At 44.2% G+C, this 15964-nt stretch overlaps 1 protein-coding gene across 2 annotated transcripts in view; it reads left to right on the top strand.

Annotated features, from left to right (window-relative positions):
• Igf1r (insulin-like growth factor 1 receptor) overlaps positions 1–15964 on the top strand; it is a 281571-nt gene that overhangs the window by 169114 nt on the left and 96493 nt on the right. The gene's annotated exons all lie outside the window — the stretch shown is intronic.

Genomic DNA, 15964 nt, shown 5'->3' with positions numbered 1-15964 from the left:
CCTGGCAAAGTACAAGAGTCATCCTTAGTGTATGTGGCGGAGGCTGAGCTCTTGCTTTTGCTGGGGAAGTTTCAACTGTCTCCATCCCCACTCAACCTCAAACTTCTGCCAAGGCCACCAAGGGGCGGAGGACTGGAGGGCTGATTAAGGAGTGAAGTGGCCACTCACTGGGTTTCATAGGCAGCATTGTCAGCCAGGCTATAGCTTGCAAGTCTTCTGCTAGTGAGCTCGTGCCCAGATGACAAAAATTGCTAACATCTAGTTAGCACGTACTGTATGCCAGGTAGTAGTCTGAGCGCCGTCTACGTATTCTAATGCAGTTTTCATATAGATACAGTTATTGTCCTACTACAAAGAGGAGAAAATCGAAGCTCAGAGGTTAAATAATTTGATTTAGGAAACACAGCTAGTAAATGACAGACCTGAGATGTAAACCCAGTCAACCTGGCTCCAGAACATATAATCTTAGACTCTATTCTCTACTGCCTTGTAATAGAAGCCCCCCCCCATACCACCAGCAGCAGCAGCCCCTACTGCCCCCGAAACACACACACACACACACACACACACACCCAAGACTCACACACTGAATCTGGATCTGGCTGGCTGGTTCAGATAGCTACAAGTGGCGTCACCCCTAGGTGTCTCAGACATAAAAATGTTATTTCAAATGCCTCTCTGACTTCAGATTTTCTGTTAGTTTTAAGTAGAGAAAGAAAGATAAACAACCTTTCTTGTTGCAAGATTGTCTTTGCCTTTGTGATTTCATGGCAAAAATTGTGCCCCAGATGGTGGAGATCCAAGTAGCCTTTGAGGTGCTTTGCCTCCATTAATGACAAGTAGGACCTCCAGCTTCATTCACCGCCTGAAGGGCCCCGCTCAGCCATGCTGTGGGGGAGGTGCGTGTGTGCTGGGTGCCAGCAGTAGCTTTCAGTGCCTCTCTGCAGTTTGGCCTCCAGCATGTCCACGAGTGACCCCACCACCACCACCACCACCATGCTGTTGGGCCTGGTGTTGGCCGCCATACAGTGGCTGGATGTCTTTTCCTTCAGATGGTCCCTGGGTCTTCATTTCCTTTGGGAAAAACAGTAATTTGCCTGCTGTCATTTTGTCTGTCAATTTTGTCTGTCATCCTAAGAAAGCATCTGATATAATCTGGGCTTCTTACCATGTTATTTATCTTGCAGGTACCCTCTCTTCAGGTCTCTCCTAAAAACTCATTTGTGGCACCAAACTTTGCCATTGCCCTTGTGATTGACTTTTGCCTCCGTAAACACTCCGTCCCCCCTCGTTTTAATGACGCATTCCATCTTTCCTGTCCTTCCTGGGTATTGTGGCTCACACAGTTGGGTCAGGCGAGTGGACTGTCAGAGAGCCTCTCCCCTCTGGAGCGCAGGCTTCCAGTAGGGTGTGCAAGTGACTCCACAGCGCATGATGCATGTCCTGATAGAAAACCTGATGCCTTCAAATCTTGCTTTCTGTGGTAGCAAAATACACTTTTTGTGGCACCCTTTTCCTTCTGGCTCTAAACTAGTGGGAAAAAGTTTAGAGTAAGTAGGACCCTTTAGCAAAAAGAGAAGGTAGGAGAGAAAAGGTACTGGAGGCCTTGCTTTTCCACTGGGTTGCTTTTGAAAGTGTAGATGTGTCTTCAAAAAAAAAAAAAAGAAAGAAATACTAAAAGAAAAGGTCTTCCTGTCATCCTAATGAAATTAACCTAGTACATTTTTACAGGCTGCCAAAAAAGCTGTTTGGTGTGGCCCCTAGAAGTCAGCAGACGAGAGTCCTGTAGTGGAAAGTGCTGGTGACATGTTGTCTCTATTAAGATGAGCTTTAAAAGAAATTACTTGTGGTGACCTGAGAGTTTACAGCAGCCCACTTACCTTTTGCACACGTGTGGTCCCTGTTCACTTGGCCTTGTTCCTTCCCATCTTTCCTGGTTCCCTGTTTATCTCTGACAGCATCCGTGAGGAGTTTGGGTTGGTGTATCTCGACTGGGGATGCTTCCTGTGTTTAACAAATACTTAGTATATTTGGTGCTTTCAAAATATGGAAACAAACAACTTGTGAAAGCATCTGCAGAATGCTTGTGAGAAACAAGCTGCCCTACCGTGAATGGGAGTTTGTTTCCCTTTCTTGTCGTTCCGGTCATCTGCTGTATGGGCAGGAGCTGTGGGTTGCTTCCATTTCTTGGCACATGCTGATGGTCTCCTCTCCTGTGCTTGTACATTTATAAGGACGTTCATCTGTTCCTTAGAAAGTTCTGGAAAAGAGGCTTTCACAGTGTCTTTCTGGGGAGAACTGTTGTCAGTTCTGTCTTAGTGGCATCGTTTTTCAGATAAACACCTTGTTATCATTCCTTTCAAAGGGATTTAGTTTTGCTATTCTGTTTGTTCCTGCAGAACAACTAAAAAGTTCCCTGGTACGATAACTCAGATGGCCTCCTTGGAAAATTCTAGAACAAACCTTTTCCTCTCTGTCCCTAGAGAGGAACAGACACAGGTGATGGAAGTACCTTCCTAGCAAGCTGAGAGCCTAACCTTTTTATATAATCTCAGCTTAGAGTTCCATGCCGCATACATTCTTTTTTGCTTTGTTTTTACTCCTTTACCGCCTTTGATAAGGAAGAGACTTCCGTATTAAAGCTAATTTTACTCCAAGGGGGCTAAGAGAAAAACAATCTTTTGTTCTGTGGAGCTCAAGACTGTGCTCAACAACAGGACCATTGTGCTGCCAGTTCTGTCTGGGGGACAGGGGCATGTTTATAAAAACAAACTTGTGAAACGGACAGGGAAAGGCTTAGTTTACCTGGCATGCTGAGCTTAAGGTACTCATTTTGCCTGAGGAATCATGAAGTGCAGAGTTGTAATTAGAAAAGGTTGATGTAATTGATGTGTTAACAATCTTTGTTTGAGGGGTTTTTGTTTTTGTTTTTTTCCCCCATCTCTCTTTCTGTTTTAGGACAGTCGTACAGTTATTTTTTCTGAAGCCAAAATCAGAACCACCAATTGAAGGCTAAATCAGGCCTCAGGAAATACTCACTGTCTTTTGGCAAAGAAAGACAAAAGCCCTTGTTCTCCAGGCCAGTGTGTGTGCTTGTGTGTATGGTTTTAAAGAACAATTTTGATATAAACTCTTAGAATGAAACAGAGTCTTTTACGGAGGTGCAATACGGTCTGCACAGATACTGCACTGAGGCCATGTGGAAATACAGGCATAAAGGGACCCGTTCCTTCTGAGGGTATCTGTCTTTGAAAACTCAGTTGCAGTCTTCTGACCGTGCTGTTAGCAAATAGCAATATATATAACAGCCGTGGAATTTAAAGGCTTTGTTACCAGGTTTAGAATTTAGTACTGAGTTTCAAGTTTCGTCTCTACTTGTACCACTGAGATGTATCTTTTGTTTACTTCCAGTGTGTGTGATCTTAAGAGTAGTTTGGCTACCAAACATGCTCACCATTCTTTAACCTGCTGAGCTACCTTCCCAGATCCTAACCTGGATTTATTTTTGTTCGTTAGATTTATTCCCCACTTTTGTTGACGTCTCTTTTTTCCCCTCAGAAAGTTGGAGCATTGGCAGTTGCATGGTATTAATGAATTTCCCACTAATGCAGCAGCAGGTGCTCACAACAGAATACATTCGCACTAAATGGAGGAGAGCTGCCTATCAGCTAATTTAGAGTAAGCTGTACCGTGTGCCACACACTGAGGGGCCCACAGGGCATTGGCATAAAGAGGACAGAGCCTTTTTCATGTTTTTACTTCTCTCCTTGATTCGTGTTTTGCCATCTCTGGGTTTCACTAAAAAGGAAATTTCTTACACACAGACCAGATAATTGAAAATATTTTTAAAAAGTGTTTAATCTTTAAGCACTTGCCATCCCATGTGAGATGGAATACCTAGCTCTTCTTCGTTCCTCACTTGACCCTTGCGGGGAGCAATTCTGAAAGATGAAAGACGCATTTGAAGTGTGTTTTGCTCCCACTGAGGGATATGGAAAATACTTAGCGCTGGTTGCAGGTCTTCAGAGCTTTCTTCAGAATGGGTTGTTTTTTTTTTTTTTTTTTTTCACCATAAGTAATAGTCTACTAAATTAACAGTTGCTAGGGAAGAAGCTCCATATAGATACGGAATTGTATTCTTGTCAGCAGTACATTTTCATAATAGCGATGGAAGGAATCCATTCTCACCAGCCTCCGAACCATACTAACACCACAGAAATTCCTGTGAACTGTGTGGTCGCTGTTTCCTTTTGTTTGTTTGTTTTCAGAGCAGATGGGTTTGTTTGCTTTTTGCTTAAACATTAATCAAAAATCAATTTATGCCTGTGTAAGTGGCATTAGATAATTCTCATTCTGACTACAGTAAATAATATCTATTTGTTCGTGTTAGATAAGTCTGGGTAGAGGTGAAATGTAGAATAGAATTACATGAGATACGACATATGGCTATGTGTTTTATAAATTAATACTTTTATGTATGTGGGAGGAGAAGTAATTTAGCTTACTGACAAAAGAAAAAGTAAGGAAATTTCCAGAGAAAGAACAGGATAGCAAATCTAAATAAATTTGGAAGATAAAGAGAATATGATAGTTCAGTCTTTTAAATAAATTGCTACACTTTATATGTTGTGATAAGGTTCACAAGTAAGGAATTCTGTAAGTCCTGAAAATTTTAGTGTTCTCCAGAGATACTCTATAACTCTACTAAATACCCTCCCCAAAATGTATCTGACATTTGGGGTGGAAGGGTCATGTCACGTCATACAGCTAAATATGTTTTTTCCTAATCTTGCAGCCATGCCTACTTGTAGATAAATTGGTTTAGTTTGCTATGCTTGTGCAAATACAACTGACATTTCCTTGAAATTAGAAAATAGAAAATTTTTACTGAATATAATGGTATGTAGAATGTATTTATACCTCTTTCTGTATGGAGAGATTTTATAATTGTTACAATTTGAAATAACTAGGAAAAGTAAGAAGTTACTGAAATTACCCTAAACATTCCCTTTTTCATAGATTTAGGTCTGTTAATTGCAAGAAATCTGTTTTTTAAATCAATCACCGGGAACGTTTTATGTCTTCCCTAAGATTCATTTAGCCTTGAAAAGGCCAAAAGTTTAATGCAGCTTCTACTTGCCAATCTTTCTCTCCTTCTGTTAGAAATGTGCTCCAACTGTAATTACATTTGCATTGTTTGAAGTCTCAGTGATTCTTCAGACAGACCTCTAAGATAGCTAAGAGCCAGAAAAGGAAAGCGGAGAGATACTATCAGCACCTGGAGGCCCGCTCCACATGCCCTGCACCCTGTCCCCCAGAGCTGCTCATGTGTGCTGTGTGCCATGTTAAGCCTAGGAGGATCTGGGCAGTGCCCAGAACTTGGCACACTCTTCCTTTTTTTTTTTTTTCTTTGTACTGAGACTCAAACTCAGGACCTTGCACTTGCTAGGCAGGTGCTTCTGCTGCTGAGCTATATCTCTGGCCTGGCACACTCTTCTTATACTCTGTAAGTCATAGGTGGTCAGTAGCACTGAGAGCAGGGAGAAGAACAAATACACTGTAACACTCAGGGTGTGTTACTAACAGAGTGGATGTTCTGACTTTCCCTAGGAATTGTGCTTTGGAATTTATTTTCCCTTTACCTTCTTTTAGGATCCAATCTGGCATGATAACCTTCAAGGGGCATTGTGCAAGTACATTTTGGAAACCGAGTCAGTCTGTCTCTCGTCCCCATTCCCTTCCTCATACACTTACGTTCTCTATCATTGCTGTCCTTTGAGGGGAGCTTACACAGCCCTCTATCTGCAATTGATTGGCAGCTTTTTATTCTTTTACCGTTGCATCTGAATCATCCCTTGTTTCCTTCAATTCTCTGCCTCACCTAGTGAACCTGGTGGGGAAATTACAGTGATTAGTACTACAACTCTTATTTGCCCATAAGTGTTCTAACGTAGTATTTTTTGTTACACTCTCCTAAGATCTTCTCGCATAGCATAGTAGACACAGTGAATATTATATGTGCCCTAATTCACTAAAAATTTTGTTCAACTGGCAGATTTGCAAAATACAAGGTTAGAGGCATAAGCCTGGATGCAACGCCGTCCTTGCCTTGCCTTGCCCTATTGCATTTTGGCCTTCTGTCATGTGAAATTATTATTTAACTTGTGTTTTCCTGAAAGAGGTGTATAATTTTTTCTGAGGAATCTTTCATACCAGCCAACAAAAAGAAATTTGCCTTGATTATATAGAGCTCTGTCTCATTGACATTGATATAAAAGTTTACTCTTAAATGATTTACAAAAATTTTAGATTATGCTAGCTGTATAAGCCTCACATAAAAAGCAGCCATCTGCATATACTGGCAGTGGATTCATACTTCATGGTGTCAAGCAGTTTAATACCTGCCATTGATTCTTCTGTGTTTCTGCTGTTTCTCTGATAAACTACTCAAAGGTGTCATTGGGTGTGTTGATGTTTCCATGGGCAGAATGACCAGAGTGCAGGCAAAACATCATAGCCTTACTAAATTTGGAAATAATAAATAAGTTAGGAGAATTTCAGGGTAAAATAATTGATCTTTACTTTTAAAGGGCATATAACTTCAAATACAGTTGAAGGAATGTTCTATTCCCAGTGGCTCTACTAGCAAGTTGGGTAAATCTGGGCTAGTCTGTTGGTCCATTTCTTTAGTGGTAACACAAGGCACTGTCTGGTTGCTGGTTCATACACACCGACCTTCTCAGAGAGGCCCCTGGCTAGAAGATACAGGGTGAATAAAAAAAAGAGTAGAAGTGCTGGGCACTTGGGACCCAGTTCAGCAAGAGCAGTACTGATGCTCATGCTGCCTTTTAGAAAAGTGTGAAAGCCAGTGGATAGCCCACCTACCACCCAAGATTAATTTTAAGAGTTAAATAAATTAATGCTATCAAGCAAATTATGTAAATACTTCCGATTGCTTTGTTAGGTTTGGCATAAACAAAAGTATATCTTTGAGCCAGGAATATATGTATATATTACATGGTTGCGTCTTATTATATCCCTCTATTAGACAAAGGCAGGGAAGCCCACCATTAGCACGGAAACTAAGTATAGGTCTAGAAGCATTCTGAGATAGCAAGCCAGTGCAAACCCTCACTAGCTCTGGACCCTGCGCTGACAAGCTGGGAGTGTCAGACAGTATACCATAGCAAAGTGTTTTGAACCATATAGCCTGCTTGTATCTGAATGTAGTTCTTGCCTGTTTTCTACATCAGGTCTTAGTGTGTTTCTAGAGTAGTAAAGGTCATGTCTGGTTTGAGGTATAAGGGTTACATTGAACCAGAGCAACTATATACAGGTTCAGCATTGAGAAAATGCTCATTGATACCATGGAAGCTCAGAGGGCTTTGAAAATTGGATGAAGCTGACGTTCAAGTGCGTATTAATTGACCTGTGATTTGAAGGCCTTCTTCTGCATGCAGAACTGTCCAGTCCTACACTACATGGAGATCTTCATATCTTCGCAAAATTTGCTAGACATCTTTATTGCAGTTTGGGGTTTCCCTGAGATGAAAGGTAGGAATATAAAAGGTTTTCTGAGGGTAACTCAGGTGGAAGCAAGAGAGGAGGGAGAAAATGGGGGATGTGGGGAGCCCTCTGACCAGGACTTTACTTGGGCACAAGCTTGGAAGTCCTCAGGGAGCTCAGAGGAATGGGTGCTTGTTTGAGAGGCCCCTTGTTGGACAGACAGCTTGCTCATTTACTAGCCGGGTACTACCCAAGCAGTGTGACCTCGGACCACAGCTGAACTAGACCCTAGAAGAACTTAGCAGTTGGAAGCTATCAGCCAGTGACACTGCAACTGGACCACAAGTTCTTCCTGGAAGGGGGTCCAAGCTGTGCTCTGATGGGACATCTGTGCTCTGCTATCTCAAGTCAGCACATCTAGGTTTGAAAGTACATGTTTCGCGGGAGAGGCTTATTATTCTTAGAGGGACATACCTTTAAAATATATGACTGTGGAAGTGAAATCTTGCTTTTTACTTAAAACTCCAGCAGAGCCTTACAATGATCATAACTTCTGTGAAATATAGCCCAGTCACCCACAGTTTATCTGTTCACATTCTAGTACCAGCTTCTTTATGGATTTTAGCTGGTTTAGATATATACATTGCTCAGCCTAGCTAAGATATTACCATCTTCCCTAAGCATGGACTAAGGCACACAGTCAGCTTCCCATACTTGTTAAACTAGTCCTTATCCTCCATCCACCCATATTTTTCCTAAAGTCTCTGAATCTGTTGGGTGGGAAGCTTGAGAAGCATCATGCTCTTAACTAGAATCCTGCCTTTTTGACTCCAGCATTATGCCACATATCATTTGACTTGCTTGCTTTGATACCTCAAAATGTATTGCTTAGAGGCTTGATGAGGATCTCAACATTTGTTTATGAAAAGTATTGCCTTTCCATTTTTTTCCTCCATCCCATTGTGTTCTTCTAAAAATTCAGACTAGAATATCCTCTGCTAGAAATAAACACATTTATCATAATAGAACTCTGTAGTATGTAAATAACTTGTTAGATATTGTAGAAGAAAAGATTCTGTTTCCAGAGAAAATACCTAAACGTCAGTGAGAAAACATAACACTATAAAAGGTAAAAAAGTCACCAGGATGGCCAAGTGGTTAAGGCATTGGACTTAAGATCCAGTAGACATAAGTCTGCATGGGTTGGAGCCCCACTCCCAGTAGGTCTTTGTGAGGTTTTAAGGTCGGGAATATAGCCTAGAGGCATAAGCACCTGCCTGGCAAGCAGGAAGTCCTGAATTTGATTCCCAGTAAAAAAAAAAAAAAAAAAAAAAAGTAAAAAAGACAACTTGAGTAAATGGAAAAAGACATCATGTTTATTAGACAGGATAATCGACATTAAGAAGATATCCACCTTCCCTTTTAATTTATAACTTTAATATAATTCTGATACCGTTTTTCTTTTAATTAAACAGACTGATTCTAAAATCATCACTTTTTTAAAAGCTCTGAATAAGAGCAGTGAGACTTCCTAGCCAAACTAGATATTAAAATGTTCCACACAGAGTCTAAATAATTAAAATAGCAAAGTAGCAGTACATGAAGAGACGGACCAGTGGAACAAACTGGAAAATGCAGATACAAATACAAGTACCTGTGGGAATGTGTTACTGTGTAAAGGTAGTTAGTACCTTGCATCAGTGGGATAAAGATGAGCTCTCCACTTAGGGCAGTGGGGCATGGGTAGCCTTTGCCCTCTGGAAAAGAGATAAAGTTAGGTGTCTACATGATATAACAGGTTAAACTCCAAATGGTTCCAAGGTGAAAGTGTAAACAGCAAACCATAAATGTAGTCGAACACAGAGGACTTCCTTTTTTATAATTTTGGGGTGTGGAAACCTAGTTACAATTCAAAATCAAGAAGCCAGAAAGGAAAATATGCATGAGAACTGAATTTACAAATACCAAAAACCGAACCAAAACAAAACAAATGAACAAACAAGCAAAAAATGTATACATGCCCCAAAACCATAAGTAAAGAAGCCAGGTATAGTGCACACCTGCAGTCCCAGCAACTCAGGAAGCCACAGCAGAAGGATCACAAATTTGAGGCCAGCCTGGGCAACCTGTACAGATCCTTCTCAAAAAAAAAAACAAAATTCTAAATCCGAGAGACATAGCTCAGTGGTAGGCTGCTTGCTTAGCATGTCGAAGGCCCTGGGTTTGATCCCCATTATCACAAAAACAAAAAACAACTGAAACAAAACAAAATCCACAAGCAAAGACTAATACCAAATTGGGAAAAGTATCAAAGAGAGCTAATATTCCCAATTTAAAAAGCAAAGCAAACTAGAGCTCTAGATATTAATAAGGAAAAGACTAATAGTTCAGTAGAATTTAGGGTGAGAACAGTAAGCAAATAGCTATTAAGCATAAGAGAAAAGGTTTAGTCTCACTTATATAAGAAATGCAAATTAAAACTGCACTCCATTATATTTGAAAAAAATCTAAAATGTTTGATAACACTCTCTGTTGGCAAGCTTGTCAAACAATGCCCCCACATGGGTAGGAACACACAGTGTCACCCCATCTGTGCAGAGGAATTTGGCAATGTCTATGAAGTTACTGTACACATACCCCTCACCCCACCCTGTGGAAAAACTGTCATCCACAAAACTGTTCCCTAGTACCAGAAGGATTGGGGACCGCTGCCTGAGACCAATTAAGGCAGTCTCTGGAAGATGGGACACAGATTTATGTATGCATTTTTTAACTCTTCAGTAACTCCATTGTACAGATAAAGTTGGGACCCACTGAATTCAGCTCTGTCTACACAGTGGGATAGTTTTTTAACTGTTGAAATAGATTGTAGACTTTTTAAATGGGTAATGTGATTTGCAGGATATATTAAGTGAAAAAACGTGTGTACTGAAAGTCAAGTGGACAAGGAAGATTCTGTGTATGTATATCCATGTGTATATTTATGTATATTTTGCTTGATTTGGTTTGGAGTCATATATAATTATTACCTGTACTGAAAGCAAACCTCATAAACAAATATCTACAATAAGCTTAAAGCAAGTATAATTTCTATTGAAAATACATACTGACTTTGTCGATATGAATTTACCTTCCTTACCTTGAAGATTTGTCCATGTGGGAGGTTAAGGGGTGGTAACATGAAACACGTAGCCTATTACTTCGGGGTGCAAGCAGAGGAACCATAAGTTCCAGCTGTCACCATACCCTAGGGTTCTCAGAATGCCTTGATGTTGCCGTCTGGGGGAGAAGAGAGACTATACAAGTAAATGAATGATCAGAGATAAAAATGATAGTTAAATGACATGATGAAAATAAAGCAGTCTGTCCATAGGGGTCAGCAGGTGGACACTGTACTAGGGCTGGGGTGACATTTCAGCTGAGACCTAAAAGGCAGAGGGAGCCTTCAGGCTGAGAGCAGCGGAGGACCCTGAGCAGAGACAAAAGGAAAAGCAATGCTGCTTCTGCCCTAGGAGAGTGGAACGCAGTGGTTCTGCAGACACATGGGTGGTTCCTGTAAATTTGCCTTTTGGTTCCTTGGCTCTTTAGCTTGCTGCTTCTGTAGCTTTGTTCTGGTGAGAGAGGAGAGGAGATTTCTCTCAGATGCTCTGGGGGCTCATGGGAATCAGATGGGGCTTGCAAAAGGCACGCCAAGGGAGGAAGTGATTTTTAGGCAGAGTAGAAATTTGCCAAGCAGAGGAGGCAGAAAAAGGCATGGCTGGCAGAGGAAACAGCACACCTAACAGTGAGTGCACGTGTAGGGAGACCCTGAGATACAGAGGGGTGGAGCTGTGAGGGCCTTGGCACTTGGAGTGGAGCAGGGACCTAAATAACATGTGAACAAGGAGTTAGGGTGGCCAGGAGTTGGGTGGTGATGAGAACTGAAAGCTGGAAACGTGTGGCAAGTCTACAGCAAGTGCTTACTGTGAGCCTCAATCACCAATGGAGCCATAGGTCAGAATAGATCACCATTTTGGCTCTCAGAAAGTTCAGCATCTAGTGAAGTAGACAGATCTGCAGTCCGAGTCTGGATACAGTGTTAAAAGCCCCATCAGTGACACAGTGCTACAGAGACAGACTGCCCAGCTGTTCTGCAGGAAGAGGGGTGGCCAAGGCTACGGAAACCTTGGAGAACAGTGGCCTCTCCTGGGCAGGCAGGGATAAGGTCTAGAAAGCACAGAAAAACAATCCGTAGAAAGGGTGTGTGTGGCCTGAGCTGGGACCTGGGATGAAAACAAAGTGGCTGGAGGGAGGCTGCTTGCAAAGGGGACTGCTTGCTTGGAGGCTGGGCCTGGCTGCCAGAGCCAACCAGTGAGAGGGAGCCCATTCCCCAGGCCAGGAGGCCTTTTAAGGCACTGGTGATTGGGCATGAGAATTTGTTTGTGGCTTCTTGGGACCTGCTCTCCTTCGGCGCTTAGAGCCTGGGGGAGAGGCCTCCGCCCTGGCCTTCTTGCGCTATTGCTTCCTGCAGGGAGCCCTTTGTGCCCTTTCTGCTTTAGACTTGGATAGTCTGGCTGTCTGGCCATGAGTGACCGAGTGACATGATTAATTGTCAGAGTGCAGGACAGGAGGCAATAAATGAAATAAGGATTCCCTCTCTGGCCCAGCCTCATGCTTCCCCTCTCCTCCCTTCCTTGTTCTCCGCCAGCATGGGGAGGAACCTCCCCGGCATCTCAGGAAGGATCTCCAGAATCTCACCCAGGATGGTGGTTTGCTTAGACCTCTAGGGGTGACTGCACTTGGATGCAGCCGCAGAGCCTGCCTAACTTTGGGGGAGCAGGACCCCCAGGCTGGAGGCAGGTTGCTCTCTCTTCCTTGGGGTCCTGTGGGGATGGTGAGGCCAGAATGAGAATGGGTGGTGATTCAAGTCAGACAAGGCAGCCAGAGAACTACATGCAGACTGCCATGCTGGGCGAGCTACACCCTCATGGAAAAGGCAGGTTCACTGCTTGTTTTTTGTCAGGCGACCCTGATGCCATCATCTCCCGTGTTTTTGGTTTTTGTTGTTGTTTGTTTTTGTACATACTCCGAAACTCGGGCACCTCGGAGTGAGATCACAGCTGAAACTTGCAACAGAAAGGTCTAACAGGGCATCTGGTGCACAGGGTCCCATTAATGGCATATCGTGTGAGGAGGACAACAGTGTTCAGTACCGGGATTTGAAACAACTTGGAAAGGACAGATTTAAAAATTGATTTAAGGGGGGTGGTATGAAGAAGAGTGTGTCTAAATTGGCTCTTTCCTTCTGGGGAGTTTTTAAATCCCAACATGAAAAAGAGGAGTCAAAGGATGGAAACAAAACCTTTGCGGCTTTGCACAGAACAAAAATGATGTGAAGCCGCGAGTCAGCGGTTCTGGCGCAGGGGCTCCCGGGGACGCCCACTGGTCTCGCTTTTTTAGGGGGTGCCCCTTGCTGCTTTCCGTGGCGCGGTGGCTGAGGCTCCTTTTGTCTGGTGTGTTCCCCACCCCGCCCTGCGCCAGCCTGCAGGAGCTGGCACTGCTCGCCCTCCCGCCGCCCCTGGACCAGGGTTGTTTACTACTTTCTACTCCGAATAACACGCCAATCACCAGGGCCCGCCCTCCTCACCGGCCAATCGGCACGTTGGGAAATTCCACCTTTCCGCGGGGCCGGGGCAGCAATTGGCTGGAGCACTTGTCAGTCAAGTGGGCATCCCGCAAGGATGCAGCAGGAGTATTGGGGACGCGATCACCAGAGCGGAGGAGGAGTAACCTTCCCCATAAACAAGATCCATACCCACCCTCCCCCAGAAAGCCAGGGGTGGGGGAACTGAAGCACAACCCAGCCCGGGGCCCCACCAGAGCTGAGCGGGCTGAGCGCAGAGTCGGGGAATCCCTCCCTCCTCCTCCCGCCTTCCACTGCAGTTGTAAACACGTTTCCCTCCTTGTCTGTTTTCCCTTCTGTCTTAACAGTGGCCATTACAGGCTGCTGTTTACAAAAATCCTGCAGAGGACCCCCCTTGGCCCCATCCTCCAATCCCCCTGCCTTCTTGTCCCTTTTCTGGCTTTCCTCTTTTCCTCCCTGTATAAAGGGAGCTGGGTGTGCAGGCTTGTTTTCCTTTTATTGCTGCCCATGTGGGACAAGTCGTGCTTTATCGCTGTGCACCATTTTCTAGGAGTAGCGTCCTTCCACTTTGCATTGCGCAGATGAGCTAGATCGAGTTTGATTCCTAGTACCGCAGTCCAAACAGGCACGGCTCTGCAAGGACTGGGTGGTTTTGTTGTTATTGCTGCTGCTGTTGTTGTTATCATTGCAGGTTGGGATCACATAGAATTTTAATTTTGCATTTTCTCAATTGCTCTTGAATGCTTTCTGCTCTTACAGTTTTGAGATACGCATACATATACCCCACCCGCTGCCCCTTTAAAGGCACTATTGTGTTGAATGTTTTTCTACCTCTTCTGTGATCTGAATCAGGTTTCCCATTTCCACCAGCACAATGTGGTTGTAGTCAGTGTGATAGGGGTGTAGTGGACATGAATTATTTGCGACAGGGCTGCCTGGAATATACGGAGTGGAGTTTGCGTGGCCCGGAGCAGCTCCAGTGGTTGAGGTTTCTCTGTTACACAGACTCCAAGCAGGAACCACAGGCAAGATGGCAAAATACCGCATGTGGCATTCAGCTCAGAAATGCCCTTTTTTAGAAGCTGCTCGTCCAGATGACACCAGTCTTGTTTAGGTTTTTCTTTTTCAAAAAAGAGGAAAAATAATCTGTGAAGAAGGCTTGGTTGATATATTTCGCAGGAGAGTTTATCAATAAAAAAGGATTGTTGTGAGGTTCTGACCTACTGAGTGGAGGACAGCCCCTTTCCGGGTTGGTTTTGGGAGCAGGAATTGCGTGGGAATACCGTGGAGCTGCAACCACGGGAAAGCAGTGGCACCCTGCATCCCTCTCAGCCCCTGTAGCTTCTGAATTTTTTCAGTGATGGGATTCTTGGGGAGCATACAAAAAATGCAGGCGATGAGGACGTAGGTATGTAAATATGAGGCCTGGCATGTGGTGGCCAGGATTTGCAAGAGGGGCTTCCGGAACCTACCTAAGCCCCAGGAAATTTATTTCAAGTTATCCACATCAGCTGATTTGGATCTCTGTCTCTTTCTCTTCCCCTTGTCCGTTTGCACACTCTTCTCCACAAGGAATATTTCCCCCAGTGATCTCACTAATGCATAACATGCTATTATGGGTAGGATATATTCTGCTTCCTTTCACTGAGAGGAGCAGTTGTGTATCACATGATGATAGCAGGTTAAAGAGAAAGCTGGAGCCAGGGCAGAGTTCTGCCTCAGGGGCACAAAGTTCCTGGCATCATTACCCCAGTTTTTGAAGTTACAAACTGGGCAAGTGACTGGAGGCAGAAAGACAGCGCAGTGAAGACCAGCGTAATGATGTATGCTCCGACTCCTTCCCTTATTAGCTGTCTCACCTGGACCAAGTGGTTTCACCTCTCCTCACCTCTGTGTCCCCTGCCTGCGATGGGAGCTGTGATGTCTATGCTGGATTTTGAAGGCTTAATTAAATATGGTAGGGAGTGTGCTTGGCACCCTGCTGTGCCCATGGAGGTGCCCAGGGCTGGGACTTTCCCCTCCTCTGTCTGGTAGATCACGCACCCCAGTCCCCTTCTTTGTTCTGTGGCCCATCATGTGAGCCTCCTCCTTATTCACGGTAGCAAGCTGAACTCATCTTTTGCTGGGCTTCTGCGTCACCTGCTCCTTTCTGGCCAGGTCAGCCTGTTCATTTTTCCTTGCCAACAACCTCTTAAGTGCCAGTAAGTCACATCTGAATAACCAAAGCATGTTTCCCTTCTGGAGGCTGCCAGAGCAAGCAGGTCTGGGAGCCAAGTAGATTTCTCCTGTTCAAATAAGTGGGGGAAGCCCAAGAGCCCTGGCTGCTGGGCTCTTTAGTGACTTGAGACAGGTTTTGAGTAACAACCCAAATCACTACTGAATACCGTCCCAGTATGCTGGTTCCCCTTTCCCCACATGAAGCAGAGCAAGAGCCCTGGCCTGGCTTGGAGTTCTTCCTGACCTAACTAGAGCCTGCCTTTGCCTCCTCGCCCACCCTGCCAGTGCACAACCAAGAGCTGCCTGCCACTAGACTTTTCTGTGCTTCTGTGGCAGAGACATACAGAGAACCATACCCTGTCTCCCAGTCCTGGAACGACCTCATGTATGCCAGTTGGCACAATTTAGGCAACCCCCCTTCTCCACTGTTCTAGGCCCTTGCCCAGTTTTTCGTCTCAATCTTGTATTCACTGTTTATGAGACAGCGACGTTCTCTTCTGATAGAGAGTGGTCTCAAGGTTGACTTTTCCTCCCGTGCGGGGTAACTTTCTGTGTGCCCGAAGATCAGAGTGAAAGCAGTCTCATTTCATAGCACCGTGGGCTGGGGAGCCAGATGGA

The sequence above is a fragment of the Chinchilla lanigera genome, unplaced genomic scaffold (genome assembly GCF_000276665.1).
Source record: "Chinchilla lanigera isolate Chin_1 unplaced genomic scaffold, ChiLan1.0 scaffold00015, whole genome shotgun sequence".
Taxonomy (NCBI): domain Eukaryota; kingdom Metazoa; phylum Chordata; class Mammalia; order Rodentia; family Chinchillidae; genus Chinchilla; species Chinchilla lanigera.
Note: the sequence above shows the minus strand (reverse complement) of the source record. Positions and strands in the feature narration are given on the sequence as shown.